This window comes from Tyto alba, unplaced genomic scaffold (genome assembly GCF_018691265.1).
Source record: "Tyto alba isolate M040663 unplaced genomic scaffold, T.alba_DEE_v4.0 Super-Scaffold_2, whole genome shotgun sequence".
In the NCBI taxonomy this organism is placed as follows: Eukaryota; Metazoa; Chordata; class Aves; order Strigiformes; family Tytonidae; genus Tyto; species Tyto alba.
In genome coordinates, this window is record NW_024881282.1 from 43819555 (window position 1) to 43843830 (window position 24276).

Sequence of the window (24276 nt, forward strand, 5' to 3'; positions counted from 1 at the left end):
AGAAAGAGTCCTGCCTTTCTTATGCTTTTATGTTGCAGGGCTAACATTGCCTTTTGATTAAATGGTTGATAATGGAAACAGATACTGCTCTTCACTGCAGTATAGCTTATAGGAGAAACATAAATGCTTCTTACACCTTTTGTAGAAAGCCTATCCAAATAACAGATAAAGCTGAACAATTAATTCTTATGGCAACTGTAAATGGGATATCTTAATTATATCATTTTATACAAAATTATGCAATTATACAACACAGCAATGAGGAAACATTGCTAGTATCAAAACACAGTAACATAAATGCATGCAAACATATAGCAATGTATCTCACATGTTAGTGTCTTGCTGATTTGCAGGACATTTATTGCAGTGCCATTAGGCAGAGAATACATACATGATCTGTCATACATACTGCAGAGGCATCTTGCTTTTGGCCTGCTGTACGTAAACATTACCATAGGACTGCTCTAACTCACTTAATGAAGCCAAACAGGGTCCTGAAATTTACTTCTCCAGAAGAAAAAGAAGGCCCAGCATGGCATATATCGATAGCTCCAAAAGCATATTTAGTATTAGAATCTTTAAAAAATAGAAGCTAATATAAATCCTCTAGCAAATTACTACACAAGGTAAAGCCTATTAAAAATGCAGAGTGTTTATTGCTTGCAAGGACAGGAAACTTGTTCTCACAGGCAAGTCATGCAGCTGAAACTTTTAAGACAGTAGTGAAACGAACAAATTTTCAAGTCTAGATAGCTCAGATCCTGAAAGATATTTAGGGACTTAAAGTGATGGAAGCTAGATCCTGCGATACTGTTCAGGCTAACTACTAGGTGTTTACATACCCAATTACTCTCAATTTCAATACATGTGCAAATACCTCTAAGAGGTGAGGCCTACAGGACTGTAAAAGAGATCTTCTACATTTCCAAACGGTTTTCTAAATGATAGCCATCTATATATAATAAGGTACACACAGACTTGTCAGACAGGCAAACCTAGGAAAAGCAGGCTGAGAGAGTTCTTTGGAAGCTCCCAGTTTTAACAAGATAGCACTGATGTATGCAAATATGAGTGCTGAAAACATTAAAGTAATTGTCATTTTGGTAAAAACAGAAATATCTGCATAGTTTTGTTTTTTTTCTCTATGGGGAGTTGATACATATTTAGATTTTAATATATGTTTTAACATTTTCCTCATTAGAGATGCTTTCTGGTGGGGAAAAAAAAAAAACACCACAGGAAAAAGCAAAAAACAGCAAACCTCAAACTGTTTACATTGGTTATCTGAGATTTAACACTAATTTTTAACTTTAAATTTCTAAATTGGGAAGCCACATTAATGATATAACTCTGAAAATGTACCATAGAGAGAGGGACACAAAATTGGTTTTGGACTGTGTTTCATCTTGGTTATCTCTCAGGAAAAAGATCAATAGAAACTGTAAAAAAGTATGTAACAAAACAAGAAACATTGTAAGAGTTGAAATAGTACCATGGGCAGAAAATCAAGGCAAGGAAAACAGAAGCAAGTTTAAAATTCTTCAGTAAGCAAAGGTGAAAAGTTTACAGATGTGTTATGTCCTCAGAGACTGAGTTCTTTTCTATCATCTGTGGAGTACTTGTACTGCTGTCTATTGTAGCCTTTATTCAGCTCATTTATCTGGTAGGCCTGCTTTTTTATAATGTTCTATAATCCAGTCACTGGGATGTCAGATAAAATTAATAAAAACTTCTGCGCCTTTTGTTTAAATAAATTAAAAATTAAGTTGGCAATAAAGCTCTGCTAGTTTCGATCAAGTTATTTATTGCATGTCAAACATGTCAATATACATAGCATATCACCAGTTCTGGGTGTTATATTCTGCTAATACTGTGTGACGTATGAAGGTGCAAGAGTTGAAAGGGAGAAGAATATATTAAAAGAAAATATCATGAATGTAAATATACTAACAGAAAAGACAGAACTGCAAAAAAGAAGAAGCTGAAATAGAAAGATATCTATAACAAGGAAAACGGACTTCCAGATGAAATGAATTATAGCTAAGTTATTTAAAATAAAACTGAAAATGGCAGTATGCATTTAAATGGTTCAATAGCTGTTTCAATCACTGGCCAAATGAATCCACAGTGTAACAGGTTTTGGTTTTGTTTTTTTTTTTTTTTCTTGATATATATATTAAAATTCCTCTTACATTTCATTATATAAAAATAGGGTTAAAGTGATGTTAAACATCAGTGTTTAACAGTAAGGTTTGATATGAATAATTATACTATTTATATATAGTATCTTTTATCTGAGAATCAGAAGTTTTTTGGTACACTAAAGCATGCAGTATCGACTCAAGGCCAGTGACATGTGATCTTATGGTATCCTAGTGCTGGGTTGCAAGATACTAATTGTCCATGCAAATATGGAGAAAAAACAGTCAATGCCTCATCTTCTCACAAAGGTAGTACAAATATAACATTTTGGAGCTGACATATGTGTCCATTTTCACAGGACAGGGTGTCCCAGGTGCAGGCACCTTGGTGCTGTCTGTCTTTCTGCCCGTGTGAGCTGTAGGCTGATGGGGCTCAGAGAAGCTGCACAGAGCCAGGGAGCTGTGAGGTCGAGGCATGACCTCTGCAGCTTTTGCAGACACTACTACTTGAAGACTAACATTCCCAGGAGCCCCTGAAGAAGTCTGCCAAAAAGGACTGTTGATAAAACTGTGTCCAGCCTCAGTGACTCTAAAATATTTTGATCAGATCTCAACTGAGATATCAGGGAAAGAGGCTTCCTTTGATTAACAATGGCTGTATTTTACATAATCTACAATAGGAAACTCTATCCTTTATTTCAATGTACATGTAAACAGAACAGTAACTGCTGTTATCTGCAGCTCATGGGGCTAACTTTTCAGCACTGTTGTTATCCAAAATCTTCCAAACAAATGTTCAATCACACAGCAATAATAAGGAAAATAGTGCTGTTAGCTAAATTTAATATTTAACAAAAAGAAATCAACAAAGTTGGTGATTTCTACCCTGTTTTACAATTATTTCAATCTCTACTAACACGAATGGTTAGAAGTTATACTCTGTGGATTAGCTTGTGTTTATTAATTTCATTTTGAGAAGTATTGAGATTTTAAAATATTCTCCTTTTACAAACTCTAGCCCTTCTATACAGGTAAATTCTTGGATAAGATCCTCCAAACCATAGAGCTATAATGCATTGCAATGTGGTTCCATTTCACCGACAAGGTTTATTGTCCTCCTTACAAGTTCTTTTTCAAGTTTCAATGCAGTATGAAATAGAAAACACCCTTTCTCCTTCCAACATTTTTAGTGCAAGTGGAATGATTTTGTCAGTCTCCTTTGTTATCAATGTAACCTAAAATTAGATTTGAATGGGAAAATGTAATAAAAAATACTTTCAAGATATATTTTATTAGCAATGTGCTGTATCAAAAATATCTCCAGGTGAAATAACCAGGTTAAAGTGTAAAGAACATTTAGTGTATTTGTAACATTTTACTATTGCAATGTTCATTCAGTTTTGTCTAACATGTAATATTTATTTTTAATAGTTACTACTGAAACACACTTTCTGAAGTCCACACCACTAAGAAAGGGCACAGAGGAGCTGACAACACAGTCAAAGATGAAAACTAGTAGGAACTAGGCATGTCAGAGCCTGATGAAATGGAATACTAGTCAATACAGATGTTAGTAAGAAACTGTTTGGAGTCACTGAGCAAGAAAACGTATGTGTAACACTGCAACATAACTCCCAGGAGAATGGCAATGGAAAGTATAAACTATAATTTTATACACTTAGTAAGCAAAATGAACAGGAGGAATTTTATTCTTTTGATTGCCAAAAAAAAGACAAAAAGTAGCTTGGCTGTCCACCTCGAAATTCAAGTTATAATCTAAACTGGATTTAGATCAAAAAATACAAATCAGAGCATCTGGAGAACAACCACAAAGTGCCTAGCATTAACAAATAGGTTTCAGTTTGGGTTCCAGTTGCAAACTATTTTAATGGAAAAAAATGCCCACACATTTGAAGAAGCAGCCATGTGGAAACTTAAAAGACTTTGGGTAAGTTTTACTGATTATTTTAAAGGGAAAGGCCTTGTTAATACCCTAATAGGTATACAGAAAAGCTATCTTACTGTCTAAGAATAAAAGAATTCTTCACTTTGTGCTAAGAAGAATGGGATTAATGAGACTAATGGTCCATGGACACATGATAATTTCTTTCTACCAGAAGTCAGACTGGCTTCAGCTGTAGCATTCCTGCACTGGGTGATTCTGGCTCAAAGCCCAGCAAGCAGCTGGGGAGCGGTTCCAACGGCCTCTCACCCCGACAAGGGCCTTCAGATCAAACCTCTGATTTGTCACAGGGGTGCGCTTGAGAAAGCCAGGTTGTAAATATTCTCCATCTTGGTCTCAGTGAGCTCTGGAAGGTAAATGGATTATGGGCAGTCAGTCAGTTTGACTTTAGACCTGTCAGTAAAGGTACAGTGACTTCACCCTACTCCCAGCCGTTCCTGAATAGCTTTCATGTGTCCTTACTCACAGTTCAGGTGCAGAAATGAATCATCACTGGTGCCCCAAGGCTGTTCTCTGAAACTTTGCCAGGAGTGAATTTGCTCTGGTATGTCAGAATTTGTTCCTGTCACAGGGGCTGATTTAGGATTTAAATGAAGCCTGCAAGTTGACAGCAGCCCCTTTGCCCCTTGGCTTCTCTGTTCAAGTCAAAACTCACAGGCTGTACAAAGTCTGGCACAATGCTAAAATTTTTCTGCCTGTTGTTCCCTCCTATTCCATTATCGTTTTCTAAAAATACCCTCTAATATGGAACAAAAGAAGCAAAAATTTTATGTTAAAATGCCAGTCATAACTGTTATAGTGTGTCAACAGGAATACAATAGCTGTTGCATTACATAAATTATCAATCATTGCTCTTTTAAAGATGGAGTCTGAACAAAATGAATGTCAATATTTTACATTTACACTTTTTTTTCTGCTATTTATAATTTTTCAGAGATAGCAGGCATTGTTTTATCAAGGCATGATATTCCAAATATTCCATAAAATAACAATTTATTTTATTCCAGTAAATTTCCTGGGTTTATGGATTAGATATATTTTATGACCCTACTTGTCTAGTCCACTTCGGATGATGAGTTGCTTGCCTGTCTGTTTTGCTGAAGACAGAATATTAGCATTAATGATCTGCCTGTCCATTCTAGGCAGAATGGGAGTACTGCTATTCTTTTCCTAGGTGGCAAACTATCTTCTGTGTGACAGCAAAGTAGTAATGGAAAAGAACAGAACCAAAAAAATCCTTGGAAGCCCACAGGGATTAACTAAAAGCATGCAGCTTTTTTAAAAAAAAAAAAAAAACAACATCACCTGTGTCACTGAATCTCCCAGGAGTTGTAACACTACTCAGCTCTGAGGCTAATGAAGTTCCCTTGTGAATCATGCTGTTTCAACTATGTGGGGCATATCTTGATTAGCATATGTTTCTTCTAAAAATATATTTTGAAACCCCCTGGACTTGCCATTTGTTTGCAAGTCATACTAGACTTTCAACCTTGCATCAGTGATTTTAGGACAAAAACTTCACTTTTAACACTTGTGGAAGGAGGTCTATCTTTGTCTGCAATTCCAGCCTCCAGTGAAAGCTTAGAAAGGCCATTGGTCCCCCCCAGAACACAGTAAAAACAAGGAGCTTTCTCAATGTGAAACTGAAACAGAAGACTATGAGCTAGCCTTGACTTTAGAGATAGTCTAATTTGGAAACTCCTGGGGAACTGAGACTTTAACCAGAATTCTCAATTACTATTTTTAAAAAATTTATTTATTTTTTTAAACTCCAATTCCTTTCTTTGGCATCTAGGGTCTTGGCTGTAAGGACACAGGTGTTGCAACATCAGCCCCAAGTCTAAAAAGAGTATCAGAAAGGAACACTGCCATATCCTGCTCTTACAGATTTGCTGTGTGTATTTGCTGTAAGCCATCCCTATCTGTAGACCAGACTCAAAGGGACAGCTTGGCATGTGTTGTACCTAACACAAAATCCTCACTTTGTGATTTCAAGGCATAAAGAGCAGTCTTGAATTGTGAGCTCTGTAACTAATCATCTATGGATTCTGTAGAGACAGCTAAAGTGTGGCTACCTACTTTTCTTCACAGAAAGTCCTTCACTATGATTTCCACTGATCCAGAACCACCATGTTCTGGCCACTGGTCACTCCTGGTAGGAGTGGTCATTCCCAGAACAGGACAGTGTGGTTGCTTGGTAGGCTCCTCAGTGAAGGAAACTCCCAGTGTTTTCTATCGCTGAAAGACTTGTATGCCACAACCAAACATGTAACATTTCCCTTTCCCAGCCTGACATGCTCTTGTTCCTCAGCCAAGTCACTGTGAGGCAAGAATGTAAACACAGAAGACATCCTCTCTTAACATGACTCATCTTCTTTTAGTCCTAATCTAACTAGCTTTTCACACTACCTGATGCATTTTCTTCATCCCCTGGAAAATGAAAAATTTCCTTTTCTTCCACTGCAGGTAGATTAGTACTTCAGGACTTGCTTTGACTAAAATAATGTTGAAACAATGTCTAACAATATTTGTAGGTGTTTTTATTGGAACTGTATTTCTGCACAGGTTTTTGTTAAAAAAAAATGTATCTTGTGAAACATACTTCTCTTTGATCCAGCTATACTTTACTAGCAAATTTGACTGGAAAATGATACACAGGAGAGTATTATACAAGATTAATCAACGTATTAAACTGTGATCATATCTTGTAGCAGAACATGAGATTATTTATAGTCTTTTTGTCTTTAATAATATATTAAACATATACTGTGGTTGCATCACCTCTGTCTTTCAAGCGGATGAACCATAATGGAAGGAGAAAGTCTTTAGCTTACTTATATTCTTTCTAAGCATTGTACAATAATCAGACTTCAGTGATTCGGATAATGTTTTCTGATTCTCATGCTTTTGTGTTTATTAATATTTTTTTGATTTTAAAATCTCCCATCTTTTATTAAATTCACCTTACAAAGGTAATTATGGACCCAGAAAATAACTTTCCTCTCCATTATATGTCTGCTTTTATTCCAACACTTTCTGGTCATACAGACTAGGCTTGCAGTCAGCAGATTCTTGATACCAGCCTGTGCAAAATAATTGTATTTAGCTGGGTAGGGCAAAGTAAGTCAGGTTTATATGCCTCACTTTTGTTCAAAACATCTAAATAGTTTTCCTTCACCTGTCAAAAGTACATGTCAGAACTGTTTTATGATTATTAATCCAACTGGAGCCTGACAGATGTTTAAAGACCATAGTTTAGTTTCATCTGCTAAGGCATGAGGGAGATTGGTTGTGTCTCAAAAACTGCATTGATCATTATGTTAAAGTATCCTCTTGATAAACAGTTACAAAAAGTTTCTTTTTGTCAGACTGGTTTTATTCAACCCTCTGCTGAAAATTTTTCATATTTGCAAAACTGATCCTTCATGAAAAGTGATTGAAAATATCCATTGAAATTAGCATTCACTTGATAGTTTTAGGTGGGCAAACAGAAGGCCACTGGTAGCTGTTGTACTGCTGGTGACCTTCCTTCAGGCTGGAAAACCCCTTCCACAAGCTGATTTCTGTTTCAGACATAGTTACTCCTATCTGCTGTTGGTAAACCCCATTTGACATCATGGAATAAATCTCCAGTTCAGGGCAGCATTTCTGTGGTTCTTCTGCCCATCTGTGTTCCTCTAGCTCTTAGTTTTCACAGAGATTAGCCTTTAATCAATTAACACACCTATTCCATATACAAATCACACTCAAAGAGCAATTCTCCAGAGGATCCAAGCTTTTTCTCTATCTATACAGAGCTGGGAGTGCCTAAGATATAAGCAGCAATGATTCAAAACCATTTATGAGTCTGGGAAGAACAGACCTGCTACTTGTCACTCGTTGTGCACCACATCACAGAACTCTTTGCTTAGTGAGGTATTAAAATTTTTGAGATATTTTTCCAGAAGACTAAGTGTCAAATCAATGAAGTTTTGCACACCACAGTGGACTTCCCTGTATGTGCTAAGGGACAAATACAACTCTGTAATATTGCTAGTGGAAGTGACAAGCCAACCTAAGACTCCTATCTCCTGCACAGATAAATACAGTAGTAAACATGTGCCCTGAAAACCACTCTAGCTCCTTTTTTCAGTGAGGAGAATGGAAACTCTCAGCTGATAGAAAGAATTTTCTACAGTCATATAGAGTAAATTACATAGCCCCATCTGAAAAAGGGTGGTGGTGTTTCTAAGAAACCATCCTTCTAACTCTCATTATGAATCCTTTCTTCTTCCACATCATAAGGCATGAATAAATTGCTGTATAAGTGAAAATAGATGTATTTCCAAAAGTGCTTTAGAAAATATAGAATATATTGATGGAAAGGTTGCTAATTGCTGTATGTTACATAGAAGTCATAAAAATAATGGTGGCATCATTAATAGCATTCATGTTCACAGTTTTTGCTAGCAATTTGCACTGTGTTTAGGCCTAGTACATGGACATAGCAGATATAGAATTTTACTGTTTGAGGAAAATTCTAACTAGAAAAAATGACACCAACTCTGTGAGAGGTAGTGGAATTTCCACCTGCTGAGCTTGTGCTCTCTTGCTGAGCTTTTTGTCTTCAGGGTGACTGAAGTAGTCTGGGTGAAGTTAAAAGCAACCTGATGCCAAAGCTTTATTGATCTATGTATATATTAATAATAATAACAACTATTTTTAAAATCAGTTCTCTGACCATTTCTTAGATAAGGCTAGAGATTCTCCTCAGGAATGTTTCATTTTACTCTTGCAGTTAAAATAAAATATTGTGGAAGTAACCACAAAGAAAATTCAGCAGAGAACAGTACTTCTTTACAAACTTTTGAAAGATTATACTAATTACTTTATGTTTCTTGACTCATTAAATTCCATTATATTTTATAATCTAATATAGTGTGGTTTTCATTATCGGTACCTTATTTCTAAAGATGATGTAAAAGTCTTAAATAATTCTTAAATTCTTGAATATTTTTATTGTCAGATTCAGTGAAAATAAAAAAGACTTCTATCTAAAAGCGTGATTATCAGGCTTAGTCAATTAGTTTAATAGCAGTTCAATTGCCTCTCTGGGATGTGATAAAAGTAATTTCAAATTTGTATTTAATTTACAGAGTAGAAGATCATAGATCAGTGGAGCATTTCAGATAATATACTTTTTATAGATGTGATAGAGCTGCATAATGTTATTTATATACTTGTTGAATTATAAGAAAATAAAAAATAATGGTATCAAAAGAAGGACTTTAACCTAACTGCCAATTAGTAGAAGAAATTTATCTACCTGAAATTATTACCTAAAATATGGTTTTAATAAAAAATGTGATGATATCTACTTTTAGATCACATTCTTGTTATTAAAATCTCAGGAGGACCCATTTGCAAGCTACAGTTATGCAAATGCAACCAATTAGCTAGGCAGGACAGCATTCCTGTGGCACTGTACACAGGAGAAAAAATAATGGATGATTTTATTGCAGATGGTGAAGTGAAACATACCGTATCAAAAATGCTTTTCAATATTAATTATTTAATTCATCCAGTGCTATAGTCAGTCAAGATAGCCAAAACCACCAAGGCACATGAGCTAGGTCCACAAGGGTGTGGCACTGGCCAGTATCTGGAACCTTGTGCCAAGTACTATTCAACCATCTGGAGTGGGGAAACAAGTTTTATTCCACATATAGCAACAATTTTAAGATGTTTTTCTGTGCAGTGCTCTTGGAGTTGATGTGGATGAGTACTGTGACAGGTGTTTCTCCTCCTCCCTTGATCAAGGAAGTCCTCCTAGCCTCTCCCACCCAAGCAAGCCTCACAATAATCTCACATTTCACAAGAACTACTATGCAGTCCTCACCCTCATTTTTTGTGAAGTAGCCCTTTCTTAATTTTAGACCCTTTTCTTGTTTGTTTTATCATTTCTTCCTATCACGAAGAAAAGGAAATTGCAGTGTAGATGGATGAGCTCAGGAGAAGACGACTCCATAGTTCTGAACTAGCTACACTAGGAGAGAAAACAGTATTTTGCTTCTTGAAGAATTTCCCACCAACAGGGTCAGAAGGTTGTTGAGCAGCATGTCACTGCCGGGTAGAACAGGACCTGAAGAAATCTGAGTTTAAAATGAGGGCCATCTGTAAGAAAGCTACAAACCAGACAGCTTACCCAGTGTGTTAACACAATGACGGGCCGAGTCAGTGGTTTTGCCAGGAGAATACCATGACCTGGATATTCTGTTAATATCAAGTTAATATCAAGTCCTGCTCTTGCAGTTGTCCTGCCCTGCTTCTCCCTGCCAGTGCTATCTGCAGTCAGCAGGAGGAAAAGGTTTTTTAACTGGCAGCTCTCCAAGCTTCAGTCCCTGATAGCTCAGCTCCAGCCAGGCAACAACTATGTCATTTCTTGACTCCTGTCCAACCAAGACCAATACACATAGTTGTGGTGCACTTTTGCTGCAGCCAAGGCTGCCAAGGAAAACTAGGCCTAGAAAATCCCTGCAATTATTCTTACAGGAAACAGATTACATGATAAGTCTGTGAAAGCAGTGCTATAAATGCTTGAACTAAAATTTTTTCCTATTGTCCAGAAGAGCTACAATGAGAAGGAATGCTATTTGTCTGGCATTACATTGGTAAAATAAAAAAATCCCCAAACTCCTCTTGCATGTTTCTTACACATCAAAGCATTTCTAGTTACATACTAGACCAAGTCATTCTCAATCAGGATGGGCAGTAGAATACAGTGCAGCAGCTCTCACACATAGCAGCTTCCTTACACAGGCACTTTAAACACTGTAGCATTTTTAATCACCACTCGGAGATGGTTACAAAGACCCAGAAATTATAAGTCCCTCTATATCCTTCACCTGTTTATATGTACTTACGAAACAGCTTTTGCTGAAATCTCAAGTGCAGATTGTTGTAAAGTTACACATCACTGAAGCTAGCTTCAAGTTCTCATCTTTCCCTGAAGGTTTAAATAGATTTCCAGGTTATGGGTGGGACATTTTCTCCAAATCTCTTTTACTAGATGTCTTACTTTAACAACACCTGCAAAAAAGTTCTTGTAGCCTAGGCATGCAATTTTGCAGGGCAAACGTGTCTCCATTTCAGCATGAGGATGGCTACAGGCATGCTACTCTGTGGCCATCCACAGCTCTTCAAAGAATACTGTGTTTTCTATATTTGACTTGAGAGACTGATTGGATGGAAAGCTTCTGGCCCTCCTTGCAAACTACCATCTTCCCTGCACACAATAAATAGAACTACAAAACAAGGCACAAATAGGAATTGTTAGAAAGCATCCTGTCACAGACCTATGTTGCATTAAACTGCTGGAGATGCATCTTCAACTGCAACAGAAGTATCTCTGAAGACAGCATAAGCAAGCATGCAACTATGAGGAGCTGGTGCACCTCCACCAGAAATGTCCCTAGGAGCAGTGTGAAACTGTGAAAAAGGATATTGACTCTAGTCAATATCTAGAGGTCTCTAGTGAGTCCAGAGTGTAAAGACTACAGAGATGAAAGCAGGATGGACAACTATAGGAAGTAGGCTTCTGCCCATTTCAGAAGCCACTGTGCTTGCTTTGATCAAATGAGAAGCAAAGGAGGAGTCTTTCCTGTCCTCTCTTTGATTGCATATGCCCACAACTGCAAGCTGCTGGGCCTGGACTTCCTGACTCTGTGTTATCCTTCCCTTTGAAGAGGTCTACTCAGTCCCGCCGTGGACTCCAGCCTCTACGTCAGCTAGAAAGTGCAGAGAGGAAGGCTAAGAAGGATAGCGGAAAAGAATGCACTCATAGGTGTCACTCCATATAAGAATTTAGAAATCTGTGAATACACAGGGGGTTTTATGGTCCAAAACTATCAATTCAGACAAAGTAGAAGAGTTTCAAGGGGTGAGTTATGAGAAAGTGAGAGAAGATTATATTGAAGTTTTCACTTCAGTATGTTCTTGTTATGTAGGTTTTATGTTTGTTGCAGTAGTATGTAATGACATGTTGAGGTTCTGTAAAATTTATTGCTCCTCTATTCCTTTTTTCACACCTATTTTCAACACGTTTTTTCACCATGGATCCTATGCATAGCACAGTCTACCTCCACCCCTTTCTTTCTTCAGCCTTTGGATCTCTCTAAGCAACTGTTCTGAACCCTTCCTTATCTTTATTTTCATTCCAATAACTACACTCTACCCCTTATCTGCATAAGCAACTGTTAAATATTGGGGGCTTTTTATCCATCATCTCTCTTTGTCTACAAGATTTTTGAGAAAGCTACTGTCTTCTTCTGCTTTGCAGTATTTTGGCCATTTTCTGAGCTAAATCAGTAATTTGTAATAATGTACTAAGGAGCAGATCCACAACTCATTTTCCATTTTTCTGCCTGTCAGTATTACATGTTTTATCTAGCTGGTACGTTTGCCACTGACTCATTACTGTGTGAAGCTCATACCATGTTAAACTAGATCCCTGCCAAGCTTTTCCCACCCTGATGCTATCTCGTGGTGTTTTAGATTAATTGGAATTTTGGACTAAGTGAAAGCCTGAGGCATTTACCTAACAAAATGAGATTAACATAGGTTGAGTCTGTTATTGAGAACTACTAAACTAAAACCTCAGGTGTGTAGATTACTCATTTTTTCATCATGTAGATGCGTTGACTATTAAAAATAATTAACTTTACCTACTACCATATCTGGCAAAACTTTGGAAACTTCATCACTCCCTGATCCTTTTTGTTGTTAGATATATCATTTGTACATGCTGCTTCCTGATAGGTTCTCTCTCTATTCCATAAATGATATGCTTGTTCCCCTAATTATGCATCCTCTTTTCCATCTCATCCAATCACAAAGCTGTTTCAAAACATTCCTGTTGGTCTAAGCCTTGCACCCAAAGCAGACACAGACTAAACATCTTTGCTGGTACATTTCCAAATACAATACCCAGTGTAGGAGTGAAACCCCTGTTCAGAAGTCCACACTGCTTAATTTATACAACCTCTTCAACATTCTGTAGTGGGCATAGCTCCATCTCTCACCTTTAATTATAACTCTGATACAAATATTTAATTATTCACTATCCCAGACTGTCAAAAAAAAAAAAAATCTATTGCACAATGATACTAGATGTTCCACAATGATCATAGCTTGCTCTTTAGTTGTGCAAAGCAAAATGAGAACAATTATTAAACAAAGATTGTTGACAGATGCAAATATATTTTCAGTCTTCACAGGGATTTTTCACAGTTTTAGGGTAGTAAATATAATGACTGCTATGGGACTTTGAAGAATAAGTTGCAATTCTGTTCCAGCTCTGTCATCCATGTCTTCCCTTTAACATCAGAGAAATTACTAAGGAACTGGGTTTTTTTCTGTTTCGTCTTTACATCTATTTGCTAGACAGAAGCCAAGGTGTCCAATGTGAGAAATTACTGCAGACAGAATGAGTTTAGGGTTCATTTATTCATTTACATCGTACACTGCAGTAGTATACTTGTTAGGCATCATTTGCATTTTCTTCCTGATGATTACAAATATGGACTTTAGACCAAACAAAAGGCAGGATTCAAAAATTAGATTATCATGTTACATTACTGAATTATGGTGAATATCCACATTAAGAATTTTAACACCAATCTGCTTTATGTGTGATTTTCCCATCAAAATATAGTATTGGGATAGTTGTACCTTGGGTTTTTATCAAAACATTGTTAATTACTAGGAGATGTGTTACAGATAAAATGAGAGGAAAGCAATAGCTCATATAGTTTAATAGTCCAGCATTTTCTAAGGTGCCTGTATTCAAAGGCTTTTATGTTCATATTTCCTATATATACACCTAACTTCAGCTGATTGCAGAGTCACAGTAGTTGGGAGTGAACCACAAAGGTTCTGTACCATCCTTTTGGCATTGTAACAGCCTTGAAGGCCCAAGTTTTCACTTAAAAAACCCTCACATATCAGTGTGCTTTCCCTGTGCATACAGCCTACCTCAGAATATGGATATTTCACTGGATATCTCACTCCTTTATATGTCTGTCAAACTAATAGATACTGTGGCATCCCCTATCACAGTGTTCACACACTTACATGGTCAGGGCATAAATGTATCGACGCCTATGTCTACTACCGAAAACAGCAGAGGTGAAATAGCACTACTAGAAAATGCTACCCTTAATACTAATGCTTCTCAGCCTCACTGAAATGTTTTGTGAACAAGTCTGAAATCTAGAACCCTGTATGCATGTCCCAAGGCAAAATATATAGAGAAATACAATTTTGCTTTCATCATTTTCATTTGTAAGTATATTTTACATTGTGGTTGCTGATGATATGTATCAATGTTCTATAAGAACATTTTTGTGGGCATGCCGTACTTCTGAGGAAATTAGAAAGATGGAGAAAACTAGGGCAGGCACTATATAAAAAGCTCAGGCCCCACATTACATCTTGTAAGCACATGCTTAATTCTCAGATCTGCCTATGCTAAAATGTGTTTGAAACTGTTTGTCTTCAAGTTAACCTATGTCATCATCCCCAGCCCAAACCTTTCTGATCAAATATCTAAAATATGCATCTTTTACTAGTTACAGTAATAAGATAGTACTATATTAACTACACACATTCCTTCAGCTTAGACATATTTGTACTACTACTGCTGGCTAAAATAATTTTACCCAAACTTTTTGAACAAACTGTAGCACTTGGATAAAAAACCTTTTGTGCTATTTTGGCTTTTCATCAAACAAAAATTTAGCATTTGCAAAGAAAATTACAGTGAAGCAGGAACTATTAATTTCTACCTTTTCTCCAGGGGAAAATATTTTCCCAGTCCTAATATAAATTTAAAGTTTGTAAATTCTTACAGTAACCCCACCAATACCAAAGCTGTCTTTCCTTCCCTAGCTGTAGTAATAAGTTAAGACAAGCTTGATTCAGAGTTCCCTCAGAAACATTTTGGTTACTTTTGGCAAAAGCATGCAGCTTTATTCATAAGGAGTTGTAAGGAATTTTTTTTTGCCTGTACATTTTAGTCTTGTCACTCATGACTAATTACTGCCCATGCAAGTTTTAGTTAAATCTGAAAGTTTAGGTAATTTAAATAGAAACGAATATGTTAATTTTGGTATTAAGCAGTTTTCTATTCAAAACATTATAAACACAAATTTAGGAATAGGAAAAATAATTAATGATGCAAATGAGCTATTATGCAAAATCTCATGCCAAATATTTGAGCTGATCAGTTTTTGAACAGCAAAGTATTATAGAATCTATTTGAGAAATATTTATTTCAATGTAATGAATATATGGAATTTAATTAACAAATGACTACATGGACAAAGACAGTCATAACATCTATGATTCATAATTAATTATTTACCTTTTTTTTTTTTTTTTTGGTTAGGACTCAGATTTCTATTTCTAGGAACAAACCCAAAACCTTCTACAAAATTATTTAAAAATGGTAAAAAAAAAAGAAAAAGGCAACAGAATAAGCAGGAGATTTTAGGATTGCAGTGAAGGAAAGTATGTTAATTTTACTGGGAAAAATTTACATGACAAAAATACATGGTATGTTACTAACTGGTCTAAATGCTAACATTTCTTAACAGGGTCTGTTTCCAGCAATATTTCTACTGGGCTGAAATAAGGATCGCAGTTTATACTGTTAGAAAAAATAACATCTGAGGTTTAAGTACTCAGCAATCCTCAGCATGTATTCAGTGAATTTAATTTATTCAGTTTCCTGAGAGACGAAGAAAAAAAAAAAAAATATCTGAACTGTGCATTATATTTTGAGATTCATTTCGGTGGGTGAATTTAGCTGCCGATTCTTGCCATGGTATTTTGCAATTTATAATGCATAAAGGAAGTTCTTATGAGCCTGTTATCCATAAACAAAGCTTCCAGAAGCTATTCTGGTAAAGGTTGAGACTAATTGTGTCATTCCATTGTGTAATTTCACTTTTCTTTATTTTTTTTCTCCATGGGGATGTATATTCCTACCAGACTTCCAGACAAATTTGCTGACACAAATTCAACAGCTTGTGCCCAAATTTTACAACCCCACAGGCCCCTTATATCTCAGAACCTCTTATTTACAGACTGATTTATGTAGCTGACCATAACACATAGGTAACTCTATTAGACTTGGAAGCAGAGGTGACTATTATCATTTCTGTATTCTAAATTCCTCATTTTCAAACTTGGACAACAATCCCAGTTCCATTTCTTTAAATTATTTATTTTTCCTGTGTTAGGTTCTCATTTTTCCACCCTTCTCCTCATATGGGACAAGGGATCTTAATCTCAGGATGCATCTAAATCTCACTTCTTACGAAGTGTGTTTCTTTGATTTTGAAGCATTCTTGATATACAGCTGAATCTCTTCTCTATACTCTTCTCTATCTCTTCTCCGTTTCCTCAACATACCTTTCTAGGATTATGCATGTTTGTGAATGATGTTGCAAGTCCTTCAAGGGTGGCTGAAAAAGACTGAGCTTGTAGCATTCCTGCAGCTGAGTATGTTTCTAACTTGTTATTCCTTGCTTTAAGGAAGACAGCATATTCTTGCAGGTAGCTTGAATTCCTGCAGATGTAAAGATATACACTAATTATTCTTAGATTGTAGCTAAAGGTTTGTCAGACAGAAGTTTGACATTAGGTTCTTGGTTTCTTCTGTACGGTAAGTCTGCCAAAACTTCAGTTGTCTCTGTCTCACAAATGAAAGCCAAACATTTGACCTTACTGTTGCAAGTTCTGTTTATGGTCATTCTCAGCTGTGTTCATCACAATATGTTTCTAGTCTTTTTACTGAAGCTATGTCTCCATGTGCAAGGTTATTACATTTTTTTCTTTAGTTCATGTTTGCTTCATCAAACACAAATGATAGGAAACAACTTTGCTGTTATGATTCCAGCTCCTTCTTGAATTTCAGCTTTGTGTTGATGTAAAATTTATCTCTATTTTCTTTTAGACTGCTCTTTAAGTAAACTCAGTTGCACACTGATGATTTATTCAGTTTCATATTTGTTGTGTGGTGTACACTGTCCACTGGGGTACAGCCTACAGACAACATTGCACAAGTGTGGGTACAACATTTTGATAACTGCTTGGACCCTGAAGGAATGAAGATGCTTTCCTGCCATGAGGAGCTCCAGCTAACAGGTCTGACAGAAGCCACATCAGATCTTTTCATATAGTGTTTCAATTATTATGGTTCGTGGAAGCACAATACAGAGACGACTGAATCACTCTTCATGTAAACATCTCTGGTCTGGCATGGCTGGATGTGAGTCGCAGCTGGCAAGCCCACAAGTCCCAGACTGACTCTCCCCAGCCATGCACGTGCTCTGATTGCAGTTTCAGTGGCACAGTAGTTCCCTCTATAAAAGGTATGGAAGCTCCCAGTAATTCAGGCACTGAAAATATATCCCACCATGCTCTTTTAAATCATCCACTGTGTTCACACTGCTGTCTGCAAATCTAACAGGGATTTTGACAGTCTGAAATACACCACTTCATGTCAAATTGATAAGTCATATCAGAATGGTATGTGTACTCACTGTGTTTAGTGCAGGTGTGTGGCTATATGCCAATCCTGAGTGAGACTGATTTTTTATGACTTAATATCTCATGTGCTGCAACATTAAAATCTGTCAAGAATTCTCAATAGCAGACAGGCAGACATTCTGGGCTAATATTTTACAGTTGTCACAAAAGACACATATGTTCTGTGATCTTCCAGGAGATTTCACTTGCATCTCTCCCTCATATAAAAACTATCATTTTAGATTGAGAGCATGTGGTTAGACAGGCAAACAACCTTTAGAAAGCTTTTTTTTTTTTCTTTTAATTTATTTGAGACACACAGGACAAAACATACCTTTTTTTTTCTGTGTAAAGGAATCCAGAGTAAAATAAAAAAAAAAAATAAACAAATAAGAAAAACAAACAAACAAACAAGCACAAAAAACTAACAATTACAGAATTCTAAGGATGAATCTTACTCTAAATAATTTCCTACAGCAGGAGTGACAACATCTGTACTCCTACTGAAATAAAACTGAACCATTAGAAAGTGAATTCTGATGTGGTAAATGAGGCTTCAGCTATTGCAGGCTAACATTCCCTTATTTTTTTTATCAGCAGATGCTGATATTACAAAACCATAACTAGCAATTGAGCACAGATGGTTATCTCTGTTCAGTACAAAAGCTCAGAAGGGAATAGACGCTTAAATAGAGAGACCTCAGTCACCCCTTTCAATAAGTTTCCTGTTCTTACTTTCAAACAATATGTCTCTTACAGTTTTCCAGTCACATGCAATCTGCACATCCAGAAAGGTAATCTCAGTTGCCATCTGTGCAGACCAGGCACTAAATGAAAGCTGACCTCACCTGGCTGAAGCACAGATTTCTGTACTCTCACAAGTTGATCTGCCTTGGGCTTGAGTTATAATGACTCCCACTAGCACCTTGGGTACAGCTTGCTCCCTTCTCTTTAAGAATCAGACTACAGACAAACTACAGTAGATATTTGATGTCTGCAGTGTATTTTATTTTATATATATATATATATATATATATATGCTTTCATCATTGATTTCTTATGTACTTTCTGCAATGGTGGCTGGCTGAAGTAAGGAAATGTTTCAAATGAAATCTTAAATTCTTTAGCTTGAGATAAATTAAAAAAAAAAAATGTCATTTTGTGGTTGAATTTGCTGAACATGAAGCAAAGGGCACGATGGCAGTGTGGTAACAAGTCAAGTAGGTAAAGTTATCTTCCTGCTCTTCCAGGAAAAACAGTGAGAAGTAAAGTAAATGATGCCCAAATTAAACATGGATTAACTCCATATATATTTAATTATACCACTGAACAGGTTCCCTCTGATCCTCTCCTTTAATGAGGAAATTAGTTGGAGCTAAAGAGGAAAGTTCAAAGAAGTTCTGAGATTCTCAGAAACCATTTGTGACTCTGACTTCTTTTTGCAGAGCCATATGCTGTAACTCAGCACAGAAGCACTGGCCTTTAGGGGTCATGAGTAGCTGGAATCAGTGCATGCTGTCCTCCCCCTTGACATGTTGTACGAAGCAACTGCTCTGTGATATGGATCTCCCTGGGTCTTAACATAGCTCCTACTCCAGAGAAGGATGTGTATAACTGGTGAATGCAATTTCTGTAGCTTGGTGCTGAATTACAGGAACAGAGCAGAGAATGTGTTCTGATGAGCTTCATGAAGCCTGAGTGTTTATTCAGTCTTAAAAAAAAAAAAAACAAAAAAAACAGAGCATATATCTCTATATATTATATATTACATTAATATCTGTTATATATAATACACAATGTATAAAATATTAATATATTCTATATTATATCTTCTATATTATACAATATAGAAGATATATAAATATACAAACACATAAATGTATGATATGTAACATAGAATGTAAAATACATTATAAACTACTATATATAGCTTATTATATACTTAATATAATATGTAATATATTATAAAAATTACCCATGACAATTCCAGTTTATACTAAACTACATGGTGTGGGATATATTGTCTTGTGGTACATGGGTTGATGTCTTTTAAAATGGATGCTGTCAGGAAATGCACAACTGTGTGAACATGAAAAGTGTCTACACCCTTTCTGGATTAATGTTTCAATAGCTCTGAACAGATATAATTTGGACTCACTACATTTGCTGAAACAAGTTTTGTCCAGCTCGGTTTTCTTTTACTGACAGTCTTTTTCTCTACATGTTATGTCTTTAAAATTCTTGGTTATAATGGCTGAAAAAAATATCCCTATATGTGAACAGATTGGTGAGTGTAAAGTACACATTATGCAAAAAGACAGTGGGCGTGTTGTTGGTGTGGCTGTCTCTCTCTGCCCGCTTGAGATAATTAGTCATGCTGAAAAACTGGTACAGTTCTGTATGATTGCTATTCATGCAATCAAACTAATGTCAGAAACTGCAATAGATGAATATGCTGTGGAACATATTTGAATTGAGCAGGAGAACCAAAAGGGTATTTTCTCCAAAATAATGATTTCTAATGTCCATGACAATGTTGGCAGAATTACCTAAGTGTGAAACTTAGGTTACCTATATGTTAATGTTGGTTGATTGACATTTAGATCAGGAAGAGTTGCTTGTGTTTCTGGAACAAGACGCTTGTAAACTAGTCATGAGGTGGGTAGTGCTGGGTGGTGACTCCTATATATTAATGAAAGGCCTTTGTAATATCTTTAATAATTAACATTAAATACTGTATCACACTAATGTTCTTTTCTCCTTATTTAAATAGGTCACTGTTTGGTGGAAACTAGAACAGAGAACTGTGCAAAGTACAGGGAGTTTTGTGCTTCACCATCTGAGAGTCCAGTTACTGACCTCAGGGTGTCTGTGTCTTACCTACCCACAGATTCTTTTGTGCCTTATTCAGTACAGTTTTAGACTGCACAAGGGAAAAATGGGCCTAGTTAGATTATCCACATACGCCAGAGGACATTTTATTATATGTGGTAACATTATGTAGAGGTCTGGAGGATAAGGACTGGTGCTGAAGGTATCCACCAGGTAAATTCAACATCTATCTTGGCCTGAAGTATATAAAATCTCCACCTCTCTTTTTCAAAAATAGTTTAAACACCAGGCTGTATGTTTTTCTGCTGAGGACATTCACCTGGGAAAGTTGTGACTATTTTATGTAACATTATTTTCTTTCTGCCAGAAACATTCATAAGAAAAATACCTGCTGAATTTGCATCTCCCACTACCTCAGCACACCATGTCTTGAAACACTGTGCTGAGGTGCCTTGAAAAAAGCAGGAATGACCAGTGTCACTTTTGAAAGAGCGTAATAAAAGACTATGTTCTGAAAGACAAACTTTCAGCCTGAGGTTCCTGAGAACAGAGAGACATCTCAAACACCTCCGCCACTTTTGTATGCAGTTTTAAAATTTAGATTTAGGGCACACAATAGTTTTTAGTGATTCCATTTGAAAGGTGCTAACTTGTATTCCCATGCTTTGTGTTCTGAGTATCTCATATTTCATTCTAAACCACCTGATTTTCCACTTACTGTATGAAAATTTGAAAATTCACCCTTTTCCTTCAGCTCTTGAATGTTAAGAGTGCCAGAAGCAAAGGGCTCAGCTGGTATTTTAAACAAACTGTTTAAATGGGGTTCAAGTACCTAAAAGTACCTAAAGGAGTTTGCACACCCATTAAGTGAAATTTTATTTTTATTAACTCAGTGAGAACAACGAGCAAGTTATCACATGTCAACTACGTCACAGTATCTGGCTGTGGGTATCCTTTTAGACTGTGGCAAACACAGGATAATACAATTTGGCTGAATTTTCTCTTACTGTATGTCTTAACATCTATGCAGGAAGATAGAGCAAGTTAGTTATAACTTGATTGAAAATCTGAGACCATGGAAGTTGATGAACTGCAGCTCTGACCAATTTAAACTCAAGAGAAAGACCACCATAATATTTTTAACAGATAAAAGTGAGCTCATATTTCAGGAAAAATATCATAATGCTGAGTTCAGTGTGAAAGAGATTAAAAGATACAAATAAAGAAAAAAAAAAAAGGATTTAATTTATGATCTAATAGCTGCAACTGGTTGTTTATGCCTTAGGTTTGTATTTTTATTTATATCCCCTCCTCATTCATAGAACTTAGCTTGTTAGCAGAGAATTTCAATTTTGTTGCCTCCAGCCTTTACTCTGAACTTTTCAATAGCATTTGGAGACAATTTTATCCTCCTGTACAGTTGCTGATGATCTAGTTTTGATTTTTCTTTCAGACTTTCTTTAAAGGGAATTATCATTAAAAATACCTGATGGGAATACCTGAAGCACTTGCTTCAGGTAAAGAAAGCAATTTGAGGTGACTTAATTGGTCAAAATACAAATTCCCTAGTACACTATAAAGTCCCTTGCTGGATGCAGCTGGAGGAGGTTTTTATTATTTGATGATAAAAAGAACAGATGTCTGCTATAAGCTGTGGCTGATTTAATAACTTCTCAAATTGAAAAAGAAAAAAAATATATTAAATTAAGAGTTGACAAAATGATGCAAAACATTTCTACTGCTGTTGGCTTTATTGATCACTGTTAATTGCAATGCTGCTGTGTAAATTAAAGGAATACTGTTGACCTCAAACCCTCAGACATGTAATGGAAGGTTTCAATGGTGGCTAGAAGAAATGAAATGAACCCTCTAAATTACAAGGTGAGTTGAAAAATGTTAGAAAAGGCTAACATTGCTTCAATGTCTTAGGGAATGCAACATGTTCCACTCTGGAAAGATTTACTTATAGATATCGAAAGTCTTAAGAAAAGAATGCTTAGCTTTTACTGGAGACAATGGCTGAGACAGTGTGGGGAGGGATATACCGTCACTCCTTCACCTCTTTTAAAGTTACTTGAGTTGTATTGCTTTAATGATCTAACATGAACATCAATCCACAGTAATGCTAACTATGTGTTTTTTTATATCAATATTTGGGAATGGATAACATAACAAACTTACCATAAAGACAAAGTCTTGATAAATGTTTGGAGTTTTGTTTTTTAGTTTTTGGTTTTGTTTTGGTTTGGTTTGGTTTTTTTTTAATAAATGGGAGTGACAAGCATGGAGGGAAAGTGCCCCAAGTTGCTTGGATTTTGGCCTAAGACATAGGAGACAGGCTTGATTTCCTGCTTTCTCAAAAGCTCTCATTAAAACTGTTTTCTCCATGCTTCTTCCCTACATATAAAACAGCTGCAAAGTAAAGTACATTAATGAAGACAAGCAGAACACGTGTCTGAAAATGACAGAAAAAAATTCTCTCACTACTTAAAATATAAAAGTTAAAAAAATAGAAAAAGTGCTAATACCTGTAGCCTGACATCTACAGCTGCTACTTTTATAAGTTTTTGAAAAATGAAAGCAAGTCTCCTAAGTAGGAATCATCTTGATCATCATTTTCCTGATTTGATTATGATGAAGGGAACATAGAGTACACAGAAAAAGCAATGGTTATGATAACACAGAGTACTCAAGAGGGAGCTGAATGAACAAAAGAGTGAATTTGGGGCAATTGCAAGGACTGACTCATTTTCCAAAAATATGTGCAAGATATTTGGTAAAACTCAACAGATAAATCACTGGCTAGAATGACTGTAAACAAAAATCTGCTGTCTTTCACCACTTCATATGTGAAACTTTTCAGACAACAGAAATCAGATATTCATGTATACAGCTCCATCACAAGTTAAATACAACGATTAATTACTAGACTGATATCCTGCCATACTTTATAAGTAACTAAGGGAAAAATAACAGTATAGCACACAAACATTAAGTACAGCCGTGAGGTTTTTGTTTTGTTTTGCACCCATCTCCCTTTTTCCTTTTCCATATCTTTGTCTGTAATCTTACCAGGAAAACTGTACTTCATTTCTCTATTACTGAATTTATACTTTGAAGTTATAGTGCTGCGGATGGCAGTACAATTGATCAAAGGATTGCTCAAGCCTGAAATCGTATCTATTAAAAAAAAAAAAAAAAAAAAAAAAGAGGTTTGTTTTAAGTGTGTAGACATGAAAGCACAGAGAAGAGTAATGAACATTCGTATCAAGCAGTATTGTCCAAGCTTAAGGATATGTTTGTTGTTGAACACTGGGGACCAATTGGTGAATCATTTTGGGGGAATTAAGAAAACAATAAAAGAAATTCCATACTTGGAATATTTGAGATTTTATGGATTGAGGTTACTGATGTACTGATAGAACTCATAAATCTGAAAACTCTGTTTTGTGTACATCAGAAGCAGGTTCCAGTAATGATGTTTTCTTAATAAAGTCTTTTCTCTCATTTTCAGTAATTAATGAGAAAAAAACATTTTGACTTATTTTTATATTGAATGGTACTTGATTGTTATCCTTCAAACTTATGTGACATTCTCTTTGATTCTTATTTTAACTTTTTTAGCTTCTGAGACTTGAATTAAGAACTGTACGAGAAAATTGTGATGGAATTATTAAGAAATATTCTTATATCATGTTTGACAAACTTTATGACCACCTACAATGAAATGACTGACTTCATAGATGAAGGGAGAGTAATGGATATTGC